At 41.4% G+C, this 14,715-nt stretch overlaps 1 protein-coding gene across 4 annotated transcripts in view; it reads left to right on the top strand.

Annotated features, from left to right (window-relative positions):
* The window catches only part of DLG5 (discs large MAGUK scaffold protein 5), a 170,109-nt gene that overhangs the window by 59,453 nt on the left and 95,941 nt on the right, over positions 1-14,715 (top strand). The gene's annotated exons all lie outside the window — the stretch shown is intronic.

Genomic DNA, 14,715 nt, shown 5'->3' with positions numbered 1-14,715 from the left:
GGCGGCCAGGTGGCTCAGTGAGTAAGAGCACTGGCTCGTGTCGGGATGACCTGGATCAAATCCGGGCTCAGATACTCAGTACCACACCCAGAAATAACTGGCCATGTAACCTTGAGCAAGTTACTTAACCCCTATTGCTTAAAAAAAACAAAAACAAACAAAAACCAAAGCACATCAACCAACTGTCAGTTCATGTTACCTTCCACACCCCAAAGAAAGTAGGGAGGAGCATTTTCTCATTTCTTCAAGGCTGAGGTTGGTCCTTGTAATTGTAGTGTTCAATGCCAGTTGTTTTGTCATTCTTTCCATTGATGTTGTGGTAATTGTGTATATTGATATTGTCACACAGGTCTTATTTTGCATCAATTCATATGTCTTTCTCTGCATCTCTGAATTCTTCATAGTATTCATTTCTAATAACAGTAATAGTACCACAATTTATTTAGCCAATCATTCCCTAATGGTTGGGCACCTGCATTGTTCTTGCTTCTTTATAACTTAAAAAAAGCCACTAAGAATATTTTGATGCATATGGGAACTTTCAGTCCATCTTTGACCCTTTTGTTTGTTTGTTTTGTTTTTGCTTTTTGTAGGGAAATTGGGGTTAAGTGACTTGCCCAAGGTCACACGGCTAGTTTTTGTGTTAAGTGTCTGAGGTCGGATTTGAACTCAGGTCCTCCTGATTCCAGGGCAGGTGCTCTATTCACTTCGCCACCTAGCTGCCTCATCTTTGACCTTTTAAGGGTATATACTTACCTATTTTCTTGGAAGCCTTTTCCAGCTGAGGAAAGACTCAGAGGTTAAGTGATTTGCTTGGAGTAAGTGACTGGGGGAAGGATTTGAACCTCACCTCCTTCCAGGACAAGTCCTTTTCCCATTATATTTGCCCTCCGTATAAGACTAGACAAATTCTTAGGATCTTTTCCAATTTGTAGGATTCTATGATTCTCTCAACAAAGTGGGAGTACAATACCTGCCTACCTTTTTCACAAAGGGTTATTCAAAAGACTTAAAGGGGAATGGGATGCTTTCTTGTGGAGCCTGCCCACAGTCCTGGGAGGTGTAGGTCCTCTGGGGGGGACCACCAGCCCATGGTTCCATAGCCAGTAAGGGACAGAGGACTCTGTACCTCCAAATCCAGCACCCCTTAGACTCTACTATGCTGCCTGTATTCATAGATGGAAAATTACTTTACAGCCCATTAAGCAGCATAGAACTCTACTGACTTTTTTATTCTCTCTCCCATGATATTCTGTCTCCCTTTTCTTTATTCTTGTCCTGAGATGCTCATCTTCCTCTTCTGCCTTCTAAAAACACTTTAGATTTTTCTTTTCTTTTGCTACCTTCTGCATGAGGACATTCCTGAGATACTAGCTACTGATTAGTGCGTTGCTCCTGCCCCGTTGTCTTGCATTTACTTTGTATATATTTTCATTCTATTTCTCCACCTACCCAAGGGCAGGGAATGTTTCATTTTGTATCCCTAGTGTCTGGCTTGTCGCCTAATACATAGTATGCCTTAATAAATGCTTGCTTTCTCAGTAGTAGTATTCCCATTTTATAAATGCCATACACTGAGTCCCAGAGGGGTGAGTGGCTTAGCCAAAGAACCAGTTATAGAATCAGTCAGGCAGATTGCTGTCAGTCTAGGGGAGCTATTCATTGTACTTCACTTTTTCTAGAATATATCATTAATCCAATTCCCTGAAATAACATATTCATCCAGGAGACTGACAAGGGATGTCTGGTTCATCTCACCTTTCTCAGTCAGGTTGGTGCTGTTTTATTCTAGCTCTCTGGTGTCTGGTTTCCCATGACTTGCTAGGAAGGGGAATTGAGGGGGTTGGCAGCCTGTGTGATATGAGGCAAAGGTAGCGTATGAGGTGATTCTGAGAGATCCAGAATTTTGATCAAAACTGTAAAGCAGGAAGGCAAGACACGTCTTTGGCACCCTCCCCCTTCCTTTGTCAGGACTCCATTTCTTCCTCCTGGCCTTTCTCCCCCCATCCATGCACATGCATACCCCCATCCTATGTCTCATTCTTGTCCTCAGCTGGCTGTCGGCTAATCCTTGCCAGAGTGTTAATCACAGTGCTAGCTGAAGTGATCCCTCTGAATGATATCTGCATTTTGGAAAATTCTCGATGATTCCTTCCCTCCCATCCATAAAGAGTGAGTAGGAGGGCATCAGGTTGTACTGGATGGTCTCAGAAGACCCTTCCATTTCTAAATCTGTCTCTTAATTTCTCTGGGAGTTACTTTTGACCGGCCCTTCTTGTACTCACTCAGTCTGTGAACTCAAAGATGGGTGCCTGTACTTACTACACAGTTGGATGATTTTTATTGTTAGGTAGTCAGACAGACTTTCACCTCCTACGGTATAGTGTTCGAGCAGAGGGTTGACCCAGTTATATTTGAAAGAAAAAACAACAACATTATTTCAACGCCATGGGATTATTAATCGACCTTTTGTTTTTTGTTGGATGTTGGTGAGGGTGTGCTTCTTTTGAAATCAGTCTGGGTATATTTCAAAGGAAAAAAAATAATAGGTACATGCCATCTAATGTTTCTGTTCCAGGAACATGTGATAACCAGGCTGGTTCCTAAGGAAGTGTTTATGTGTGCATAGTAAACAGTGTGACCTTGATAGGCAGGATTGCTCAAGCCAGTTTACATCTCAAAGAATTTGGGTAGAGGGTTTGAAAACGCATTAATGACTTTAATTCAAAAAGATCTTGGTTGGGGCAGTGTTATATAAGGGGTGCCTGTCCTCCCTGACATTTCTGACCCATTTTTTAATCCATCTCCTAACTTTATCTTGCTTAAGTAGCTTCATTTTAAATAGTTAAAGTTTATTGTACATTATTCCCCTGTGAGGCTGAATTTGGTGTTCCATTCCCTGCCTGTTTGCACTGCTTGTCTGTCAGGCCTGGAATGTACTCTCTCCTTACCCCCTGGCTTCTCCAGTCCTTATCTTTCTTCCCGGTTCAGCCCCTGGGGAAGCCTCTCCAGATAACCCTAGATGCTTGCTCTCTCTTTCTTTTCAAATTATCTTGTTTTCCTTGTTTAGTTGTTTCAGTCATATCCAACTCTTTGTGACCCCATTTGGAGTTTTCTTTGGAGTGGTTTACCATTTCCTTCTCCAGCTTCATTTTATAGATGAGGAAACTGAGGCAAATGAGATTCAGTGACTTGCCCAGGGTCACACAACTAGTAAGTGTCTTGAGGCCAGATTTGAACTCAGGAAGATGAGTCTTCCTGACTCCAGGATGGTATTCTATGCAGCTGCCGAATTTTCTGGTATTATACAAATAGATCAAATGATCTTGTATTGCTCAAAATACAAAGCAGGGTGGGGGTAATGTATAGCGAAAGACCCTGGTTCAAGTCTCTTCAGACACATACATGTCATCTAATGTTTCTAATCTAATGTGTGACCCTCTCCGTGTTCCCAGGCAACTCTAAAAAGTGCAGCCAAACTGAAGCAGTTTCCTTACCTGGCAGTTCTCTGTACCAGTGAAATCTCAGGCTTGCACCCTCTCTCTTTCTCTGGATTATTTTAGTACATGTGTTCCTCTTCCGGAGAATATTTTCATTTTGTTTTTGAGTCTGTACCCTTGTACATATCAGTGGCCTAACAAGCTTTTATTAAGCACCTGCTGTATGCTAGGTACTGTGCATACGAAGGCAAAAGGGTGAGTCCTTGTCCTCAGGGAGCTTATATTCTGTGAAGAAGAGGGGAAGACATAATATATGTGTGTACTGATCAATCAACAGCACTCATTAAATGTTTGCTGTGTAGTGGGCACTATGCTAAGGAAGCCCTTTCTTGTAATGTAGATAAAGTTAAATATGTACAGTCGAGATAAATTCCAGGACCTTTTGGTGGAAGTTCTAGCAGCTGGAGGACAGGAGCCGCCTCATGGAGAAGATGACTCGGGGTTTCTGTATCCCCGATACTTAACCTCTGCCGGTTTACACTAAGCTCTTTATACAGACCCGTTGACTCATCAGTGTTTGAGTTGAGCTTTAAAGGTAACTAGGAATTCCCAGAAGAGTGAGGGCACTGCAGGCGTCAGGGCATGGAAGATGGGACATCCTTTGGAGGAGCAGCAAGGTGGCCCGTTTGGCTGGACGATATAGATGACTTGCAGGGGGTTAATATTCCATGGGGCCTGATTAGAATCAGGTTGTTATGGATTTTAAATGCCTGAAAGAGTAGTTTTTATTTGCTCCCAGAGGATTTTTGAATTGGAATTTATTGAGTAGGGGAGTGGTGTGGTCAGAATTGTATTTTAGGAAGATCTTGTTTGGTGCAGGATGAGCAAAGATGAACTTGAAGTAGGAGATTAATTAGTTAATTAATTAACCAATTAGAAGACAGTTGTCCAGGAGAGAGGTAATGAGGGCTTCTACTACTCCGGGTGTGGAAGTAGAGAGGAGGGGCCATGTGTGAGAGGTGTAGAGGACTCACAAGCCTCAGGGCTGATTGGTGAGTGAGGGTGAGGCCCTGAGGATGACCCTGAGGTGTCCAGCCTTGCCAACCTGCTCCTGGGAAGATGGGAGCTGCCCTTAATTGAGCTGTTTAATAAATGTTTGTTGGTTTGGGCTGTTTTAAAAGCTTCAAATGGGACTTCAAAGGTACTGAAGGCATGGTGGATTCTTCCACAGATACCTGCAGTATCTTGACTAACTTTGTTCTGAGTGACAGTGAGAGAGATTTTGTGGTGGAAAAAGCTGAAGCTAAAGGGATGCCCATCACTTGGAATGGGTGAATAAGTTGTGGTGTCTGAAGGTGATGGAATACCCCTGTACTCTAAGAAATAAGGAAATAGATGATTTTAGAGCTGTAGAAAGACCATTAAACACTGATGAAGGATTAAATGAACAGAATCAGGAGATCAATTTATACAACAAAAAAAACACTGCAAAGATAAACAAGCTTGAAAGAACTATGATCACTTTACTGACCCTCCGTGATTCCAAAGGATTAATGATAGAATATACTCTCTACCTTCTGGCAGGTAACAGCATTAGGGTACTGAATGAGACATTGAATTTTTTTTGCTATGCAGACAGTGAGGCAATTTGGTTTGCTTGACTATGCATATCTATTACAGGAAATTTGTTTTTTCTTTTCTCTTTCAATGACTTTGACATTTCTGGGAAATATCAATCAATAAACATTTATTAGCCATTACTCTGTTCCAGCCACTGTGCTAAGAGCTACGGACATTTCTGTGAATTTAATAAAAGGCATATCCCCATTTTAAGAACACCTCATAGTAAAAAAAGCCTAAATTTTTGGAAGTCCACCCAAGTGAGTGATTGTTAGTACCACACTGTAAGAGGATTCTGACTTACCCTGCCCTAGTTTATTTCAAATAGAATTTTGATTTACAGCTCTTCAGTTTTCATAGATCTTTTCAGGGAATGAATGGTTTTGACTTCAAGGTAAGAGGAGGCTGATTTTCCTTCCTGTTTTGGATTTTACTGTGAGCCTCCTTTTCCCAAAGCTGTCACCTCAGGGTTTAATCCTCATGGATTTTTCATTTGGGTCTAGATTTCTACAGCCGCAGGTGATTTTTTTTTTTTAAAGGAATCTGGAAATATGGATTTAGGGTCTAAGTAACTGAGGTATGGTTGGATTGGGTGGGGCTTTGCCCACAGCTCATTTATTGTCTTAGGAGTTGCCCTTCCAAAGCCTCAGTCAGTCATGGAATGGGCTGGGAAGGAACTATACAAATTGCCTAATCCTATTAACTCCATTTACCAGTGAGGAAGCTGAACCCTTGGGAGATAGAGAGGGTTGTGGAAGTTCCAAGGGTGAGTCATTGGAGCTAGGGCCTTAGCTCTAGAAAATCCTTTCCCCCTTGATTCCTGCCTTTCCTCTTCTAGATTGAGAAAATCATAAGACAAATATATTAATTTATTTTAGGGAGAGCACAATGATTGTTTGTTTAGGCTTTGTGGAATTCCCAATTTGGTTCTCTTATCCATATAATCTATGGGGAGGAAATATGGCAAGATGTTCCTGCTAATCCCACTGGATCAAGTAAGATAGTTGGGTAGAAAACTAGCTTCTTTCAAAATGACTTAGATTATTATTTTTTTTTTTTTCACCATTTGGGGACTCTTAGAAAAAGTGTAGTGGAAATGGTTCCAAAATCCTGACCACCTAGTTGTTAGGACTTAGTCAAGTCTTATATTCTCCTTGAGCCATTCATTTCTCTTCCTATAAAATGGGGGTTAATGATTGCTGCCTCCCTCCTCCCTCTCCTGTTTGGAAAGGCCACTGCAATTAATATATGTTCCTATTTATGGGGATGGGAAGGAGGGGGAAGATGGGAGGAGGTATCTAAAGGTCCTTTTTGGAGAGACCAAAAAAAGGTACTGGAGAAATGTAATTGTAATATTACAGAGCCAAGTTGAGTTGGGTCCATTGGCAGGTGAAGTTACATGTTAAGACCCTCTGTTCAGGAGTTTTTGACCTTTTTTTTTTTTTTTTTGCATGTTGTGGAACTCTTTTTAAATGCATAAAAATATATAAAGGGTTACAAAGGAAACTGGTTACATTAAAATACTGCTATCAAACTGGTTAAAAAAAGTTTCCATGGAACCTAGGTCAAATTCTAGAGAGGTGAAGATTTGATTTCCCCACGTAGGACTAGCACATTTTATGGTCTAGCTTCAGTTTACATCTGACACTGCTCTGATTGTTCAAATCCTCATTTCATCCTTCCAGTCCTAATTTAGAGATGATTTCAGAGCTGGATTGGAGGGACCTTGTAGATCAGGTACAACTGCTTCCTTTTACTGATGAGGACAGTGGAAACAAAATGATTTGCCCAAGATCACACAAGCTAGTTGGTAGCATACCTAGGTTTCCTGACTCTTTCTACTGCCTGATTCATAACATGTGTATTATGGACCTTGTGAAGAGCAGTACAGTTATTTCAGGAGGCTCAGGAGTTCATAAATTATAATTTTTTCTGTAGGCCAAGCGTTACTGTTGTTCAGTCATGTGAGCCCATTTGGCATTTCTTGAGAAAGATCCTGGAGTGGTTTGCCATCTCCTTCTCCAGCTCATTTTCCAGATCAGGAAACTGAAGCAAATGGTTAAATGACTTGCCCAAAGTCACACAGCTAGTAAATGTCTGAGGCCAGATTTGAACTCATGAAGATGAGTCTTCCTGATTCCAAGTCCAGTGCTCTATACACTGTGCTGCCTAACTACCTGCAGATAAAATAGTGTCTCACATATATGAAATACTATTTTTCAAATGTATGTAGATTCTGTTGTGATTAATAAAGGGGATAGAGACTGGACCTCAGATTTTATTGGTATGAGGAACTCCCAGGTGAGAAAACTCTCTGTATCTTTGCAAGTTGGCAACTTCTCTGCAGTAATAATAATCTTAAAGAATTCCCCATAGCTTTAAGTGGTTAGTGGCAGGCAGCTGGCATTTCTCAAGGGGAAAATTTGAATATTGACAGGTCATATGATGGTAGCTGCATCTCTATTCATTATACTAGCTTTTCCAGGATGTGGCTCTGACAGTCCTGGGGGGTATTTCTTGGACCCATTCTGGGTCCCTGAGGTCAAAACTGTTTTCATAATGATGTTAAAATGTTACTTGCCCTTTAAGATTCTCCTCCTTTTTCTGACTACATCTCTGTGTGAGCCCGAATTTTCTTTGTCTATTTCAGCCAAAACAAGATATCCCAACAGACTGAATGCAAAAGCAGATGAGAATCAAAGTGTTTTCTGTTAAGCCAGACATTAAAGAAATTAGCAGAAATATGTAAAAACAGTGCCCCTTTTCACCAGATTTTTTGTTTTAGAGAATTTAATTATTTTTCATAAAAATATGTTTTGTTAATATGTAATGCGATCGTTATTTTAAAATGGATGAATAAGTATTTCAAAAAATTAATAGTTTTAGTTTCTTATATGGTAAAAAAAAAAATGATAGGGACAGGTAGATAGTGCAGTGGATAGAGTGCCAGGCCTGAAGTCAGGAAGATGGGTTTTTGTGAGTTCAAATCTTTCCTCAGACACTTATTAGCTGGGTGACTTTGGGCAAGTCACTTAACCCTGTTTGCCTCAGTTCACTCATCTGTAAAATGAGCTGGAAGAGGAAATGGCAAGCCACTCTAGTATCTCTGCCAAGAGAACCCCCAATGAGGTCATAAAGAGTTGGACATGACTGAAATGACTGAACACCTAACAAAAATAGTGTATCTGTCTATATATCTCCCACATAAACAAAACTCTTTGGGGGTCTTAGTAATTTTTTTTCCCCTTTTTGGAGGGGGGAGGGTAGGTGTAATGTAATGCCAAGGAAAGGCAACTTCCCAAGGTTCAGAATACCAGCATAGGTGCTCTCCATTTTATTCAGTGACCAACCCAGAACAGAGAAGATCAAAACATAACATCATTCCAAATACAGCATTTACTGAGTGTGATTAAATAATCTCCAAGTACTACCCCACCCCAGGACCTTCAATCATTCAATCAATTACAAAGTCCCTGTTCTAAATACTACTCCACCCCTAGGCTGTACCTTCATTTAGTCCATCACAAAACTCCTCTTCTCAAATGGAGATTAGTTTCCAAACATAAGTAAAGTACATTCATTTGTTCAACCATAGAACACAAAAAGGTCAAAAGTTCCCCACCCCTGGATCACAATTGAATCTATCCCAGAGTTACATCAAGTTTAAGCACAGCACTTAATACTCAAATGGAGGTCTTTTCTTCATCTTGACAGTAGGCAAGTTCTCAGCAATCTTAGTTCCTGGGGAGACAAGGCTTAGCAAGGCCACAAGATACATTGCCAGTCTCTTCATTGATTCATCCTCTGTCTGCAGAACAGTCCTAGAACCCCTGAAAACATTAGCAAAACCCTCTCCCAGGATTTCTGTAAACATACAACAAGAAAATCCTTCTTCAGGGCTTCTGAACCAACAGAAAGGTTCCCAGACCCCTGCAACAACAGCACTGCCCTTCACCAGTGGACAGTATTCACTCTGTCTGCAGGACAGTCTCCAGACCCCTGCAACAACAGCACTGTCCTTCACCAGTGGACAGTATTCACTCTCTGTCTGCAGGACAGTCTCAGGAGCTCTTAGCCAACAGCCAGGTTCCAGGACTTCTTCAACAGGACTGTCTTTCACCAGTGGACAAATCTGGCAAAACAACATCAAAACAGACAGACAAAGTACCAGCAAAACAGCCATGTCTCCTCAGTCCTTGGCAGCTCCGGGGGCAGGTCTCAAAAGTCCAGGGTGATTCAAAGTGGCCCTCAGCAATCCTCTCAGTCTCTCTCTGCCTCCATGAGGGTGCTGCTTCCAAAAAGTTCTTCTGCCTCTCTCTTGTGTCTCTCCAAATCTACTGTCACCAGCTCCTCCCAGTTTGTGTCTCTCTTTTCAAATCAACCAGTCCATCCCACAGGTGGGATTAACAAGCTCTGGGTTTTAACACAATCAATTTGAAAACCAAGCCAATACAGGGGGATCTTTATATTCCATTACTATCACAGTAGGGCAGTTGGGGTTAAGTGATTTGCCCAAGGTCACATGGCTAGCTTTTGTGTGTGTGTGTGTCAAGTGTCTGAGGCTGGATCCAAATCCACATCTTCCTGACTCCAGGGCTGGTGCTCTACTCACTGTGCCACCTAGCTGCCCCGGTCTTAGTAATTTTTTAAGACTATAAAGATGTCCTGAGACCAAAAAGTCTGTACTATACCAAACTGCCTTCCTAATAAATGCAAATTAGTTTAAAAGCCTTACTCGATTCATATTAAGTGTTTTTTGGTCATACATTTTCTCAGTTCTTTGTTGACTATACTAAGAACTGTAGTAAGTAGAGTCTGTGAAATTTTTTTTTTTTTTTTTTTGCTTTTTGGAGGAAGGTAGGGCAATTGGGGTTAAGTGACTTGCCCAAGGTCACACAACTAGTTTTTTGTGTTAAGTGTCTGAGGCCGAACAGGTCCTCCTGACTCCAGGGCTGGTGCTCTATTCACTATGCCACCTAGCTGCCCCAGTGAAATTTTTTTATCTTAAAAAAGGTAAAATCTCATATAATTTTTATTTCCTTTATGTAGGTAATAAGAACAGAAGCTAAATCAATCATCAGTCCTTTATTAAGCATCTGTGATGTTGTAGCAGCAAGCACCCCAAGCGTCCTCAGGGTTTGCCGCCACCACAGGTTCTTGGATCTGCTTTGATAAAGGAAAGCAACTCAAAATGGGTTAACAAGCTTACTTTAATCAGTCAGACATATATCGTTTACCTTGTTCAGGGGAAAAGTTGGCACCCCGAACTTCAAAGTATACAGGCAGAATTATCAAGACATTAACAGATCAAGTAGACAGATTTCCAAACTGTCCAACCATTACATCCATACCAAATCAGCATCTGGGTTTTTCAAAGCCGGGGGGGCCCTGGACAACGGCTTCCCAGAATACAGATCAAATCACAGAACACTTCTCTAAGTGAGCCCCCAAAACAAAGCTACACATCAGGGCTTATATAGCCTTCTCCTGGCTCAGAGAATGTAACAACTTTATTGACTCACTGGCCAGTCAAGAAGTATCTACTGAAAAACAAGCCTCCCACCCCAGGCTTCAGGTGCACTTTAGCCTAGGGGCAGGGAAGATCTTCCAAATCTGCATTCCCATTACAGATGTGCCAGTTGTTATACAGATGTCAGAAAAAGAGACATTTACATTTTTACAGAGTTTACATTTTAATTGGGAGAGACCACAGGGACATAAATATATACAGAATAAATATGGGGTGAGCACTAGCAACTCATCTAGTTGGAAGAACTCACCTTGCTAAAGGAAAGGAAGAATGGATTTGGGGCCCAAGTGACCTTCGAGACCACGAGACCACGTAGTCCAGGAACTCTGTGTGGGTGGGTCGTGGTCCCCTTTGGCAGCGTCTGATGAAACCTATGATCCCTTTCTCAGAATCATGTTCTTAAATGTATAAATTAAGACTCATAAGATTATGAAGGAAACCTATCATACTGAAATGTCATTATCAAAATATTATAAAAAACAACTTTAGAGATCCCAGGTTATGCATCTTTTATATAGTACGGTCCCCTCATTTTACAAGAAGGGATTAAGTGCCAGAGATATTTAAATGACTTATCCAGGATCATACCTCTCAGTCTGTAGTATAGTTGAACTTAGGGCTCAGATCTATTAACTCCACTATACCAGTTTACAGGGCTTCATAGAAAGAAAGCAGCATTGAACTAGAAGTTGGGGGACCTGGGATCAATTGATCAGTTAATCAATAAACATTTATCACTGCCTAACTTTGGGCACATTATTCAACCTTCTAAAATGGATACTTGTTGACTTGGCTTTTTTTTTTTTTCTTTTTGGATGGGGGAGGGCAGGGCAATTGGGGTTAAGTGACTTGCCCAAGGTCACATGGCTAGTAAGTGTTAAGTGTTTGAGCCCAGGTTTGAACTCAGGTCTTCCTGACTCCAGGACCGATGCTGTATTCACTGCGCCACCTAGCCGCCCCTTGACTTGGCTTTTTAGGTCTCACTTTCTTCATTTGTAAAATATGGATATGAAATTAAAACTTTGAGGTTTCTTTGGGTTCTAATGTTCAGTGATCATAAGCCTCCTGCCATGTTGACCTTTAAGGAGTCCTGTGTGTTAAGTTCAAGCTTAGTCAGTTTTCCATTTACTTGTAGGTTAGTTTGACTTTGTTGGACTGTATGCTTCTCGCAGACATGTCCTACCTTTCCATGCTCCGGTGCTGGTAGGGAAGTTTGGGGTGATAAGGGAAGTGGAGTCAGTTCACTCTGGTGGAAGGAGCATAGTAGTTGGAGTTACAGGACTGACTGGGTTCAAAACCCCACCATGATACTAGCTGAGTGATCCCAGAGACTTTAGTTCTTAGTTTCTTCATCTGTAAAATAAGCATAGTAATACCTCCTGGGATGGCTGGGACAATCATGTGAAAAAAAATGTTATATGAAGTAAGTGCCTTTGCCTGACAAAGTTATGTAAATATAATCATTAGAATTGCTGCCCTATCAGTACTTTCAGGTTTACTTAGGAGCTCCAGACCAATAGTGTCTCTTGAAAAGAATGCCATCTAAAGTCCCTTCTAACTTGAAATCTAGAATCTTTTAATTCCATAGAACATTAGACTGTATGGACCCAGTTGATGGCTATCTACTTTGCCTCCAGATCTGTGCAAAAAGAGCCGCTATCGTTTTGCACACGTGGGATATTTCCCTCCGTCTTTGACTTCTTTTGCTTACGTGTATCGTCATTTTATTGGTAGGTCAAGGTCATGTTCTGTTTTCAACGTTTGGGGCATAGTTCCAAATTGCTTTCTAGAATGGTTAGATCACAGCTCTGCCATAGGTGAATAAGTATGCCTGTCCTCCCATAATACCTTATATTCCATATTTAATTTGTTCATGTGGGGTTCCTGTTGGTCTTGGAAGTGTATTGGAAAACACCTGAGATGAAGAAAAACTGAAGCCAACCTAAGGCACTTACACTTCCCCCCTCTCCCTCTCTTCTTTCTTCTTCCTCCCCCTCCCCCTTAGCTCTGAATGTTTTTGGGATGCCATGTGACTTAGGAGAAGGAATGACTCTTTCTCTTCCCGACAGACTTGACCACAGGGCTTCTAAGGAAAGATTAGCCATAGAGACAGCATGACAGATAGAACATATGCATAGAGTCCCTGGGCTGCTGTTCTCTTGACATCTAAGGCACTGGGAACATTGCAAAAAACTGGGTCCTTTCCATTTTTCACCATTCTCTATCCTCCTCCCTTGCTTCAGTCAGTGGGACCCCTGCCAAAAGACTGGCTTTGGCTGGCTCACAGAAATTCAGAAGGACAAGGAATGGTCACTCTGCCATTTGGCCCTAAGGAGTCAGATGAACTCTTGGGTCTGAGAAGGAGAAAAATACATGGCTGCAAATTGAATCAGCCATCTCCAGAATGAAGGAGTGAAGGAGGGAGGAAGGAAATTGGTGGGAGGTGAAAGAGGGGAACTTACCAAGTTTAATGAACCCTGGGCTGTGGGGAGGGCAAGAAGTGCTTTGGAGATCCTGGAAGAAAGGTGGTGTACTCAAAGATGAATGCCTTGGGCATGTGAACAGTGAGAAAAGTAGCAAGTCATTTGAAAAGTGAAGTTCTCAGCCAGGTTCCTATCATCCATTCCAATTTGTGCAAGCAAAATTTTGTTCACTAGAGAGGATGTTTTTGTGTATTTTTCCCCCCATTTTTCTGAGTTGGGAGGCTTTGGAAAACAAGCCAGCAAATGAACTCCCTTCCCTTCATCCAAGTTGTAGCCTGACATATTTTTGTAGCCAGAAAGACCTGTGTTCCAATCCCACTTTTAACATGTCATCTGTCCCAGCTGTCTGATCTTGGATAACCATTCACTTAGCCCCTCAGAGCCTCAGTTTCTCCATCTGTAAAATGCTGATAATACACCTGTAACCTACATCCTTCAGGCTTATATGAGTCTCCAGAAACGTAATGGATGTCACATGCTTTGAAAACATGAATGCCAGTTACTGTGCTATTTGAGAATGCTTCCTGTTATCACCACAGTACTTTAGCTCCTTATTTTAAAAGTGTTCTATGAGAACAGATCGAGAAAACAGTGATGGAAGAATGATTCGAACTTGCATCTTCTGAACTGTTTCACAGAATGGCAGGAACAGTCTTACCTTGAAGGAAAAAAAATCTCCTAATGGGAAGAGCCCTTTCATACAGATTGGTTTATGTGTAAGGTGCATCTGTAAAAGGGCAGAGAAGTGAATTAAAATCTCATTGTTTTTATGTGTTGACCTAGAGCTCTTGAAGGGAGGGGAGGGGGAAATGTGGTTCTTACACTTTCAGAATAGGGTGGTTTGTTTTCTTTTGGAGGTGGTGGTAAGTTTCATTTTGGATGTTGATTTATAGTGTTTGAGTAATGGAAAGGACCTTAAGAGATCATCTGGGGCAATACTCTCATTGTAGGATGGAAACAAGAATTTACTGAATGCCTACTTTGTGCCAGATACTGTGCCAAGTGCTTCACAAATATTATGTTACTTGATTCTCACAATAATCTTGTGAGGGCAGAGACTTTTATTATCCCCATTTCGCAGATCAGAAAAACGGATGCAAACAGTGGTAAAGTGACTTGGCCAGGGTCCTACAACTAGGAAATGTCTGAGGTAGAATTTCAACTGTCTTCCTGATTCTAGGCCCAGTGCTCTGTCCACTGTGCCACCTAGCTACTAGAAATATTGGACCAAAGGTAGTGTACCAGCATTTTATGGGTTGCTCCATCCACTGCTCTTCCTAACTTCCTCCTTACAGGTGAAGAAATAGGCACTAAGAAAGAGGTTCTTATCCTGTGGACTGTGAACTTGTTTTTTTATCAATATTTTGATAACTATATATGTGTGATTGGTTTTCTCTGTAATCCTGTGTACTTTATCTTATGCATTTAAATACATCATTCTGAGGACTTCAAGGGTTTCACCAGACACTGCCCCAAAGAGTTTATGGCATAAAAAAGATTAAAACCCTCTGCTCTAAGAGGTGACTTAATCTGTTCAAAGTAGTGCAACCCAGTTACCAACACAGCTGGTCATGGAATCGGGACCTCTTTACTTCCATTGTCCCCCATTGCACTCCCTCCCAACATGAGCTGCCTGTCTTGC

This window comes from Petaurus breviceps, unplaced genomic scaffold (genome assembly GCF_028583685.1).
Source record: "Petaurus breviceps papuanus isolate PSGF00001 unplaced genomic scaffold, PetGlider_PUasm1.0 90762, whole genome shotgun sequence".
Lineage (NCBI taxonomy): Eukaryota > Metazoa > Chordata > Mammalia > Diprotodontia > Petauridae > Petaurus > Petaurus breviceps.
The sequence above is the reverse complement of the archived record's forward strand: the minus strand, read 5'-3'. Positions and strand labels throughout refer to the sequence as shown.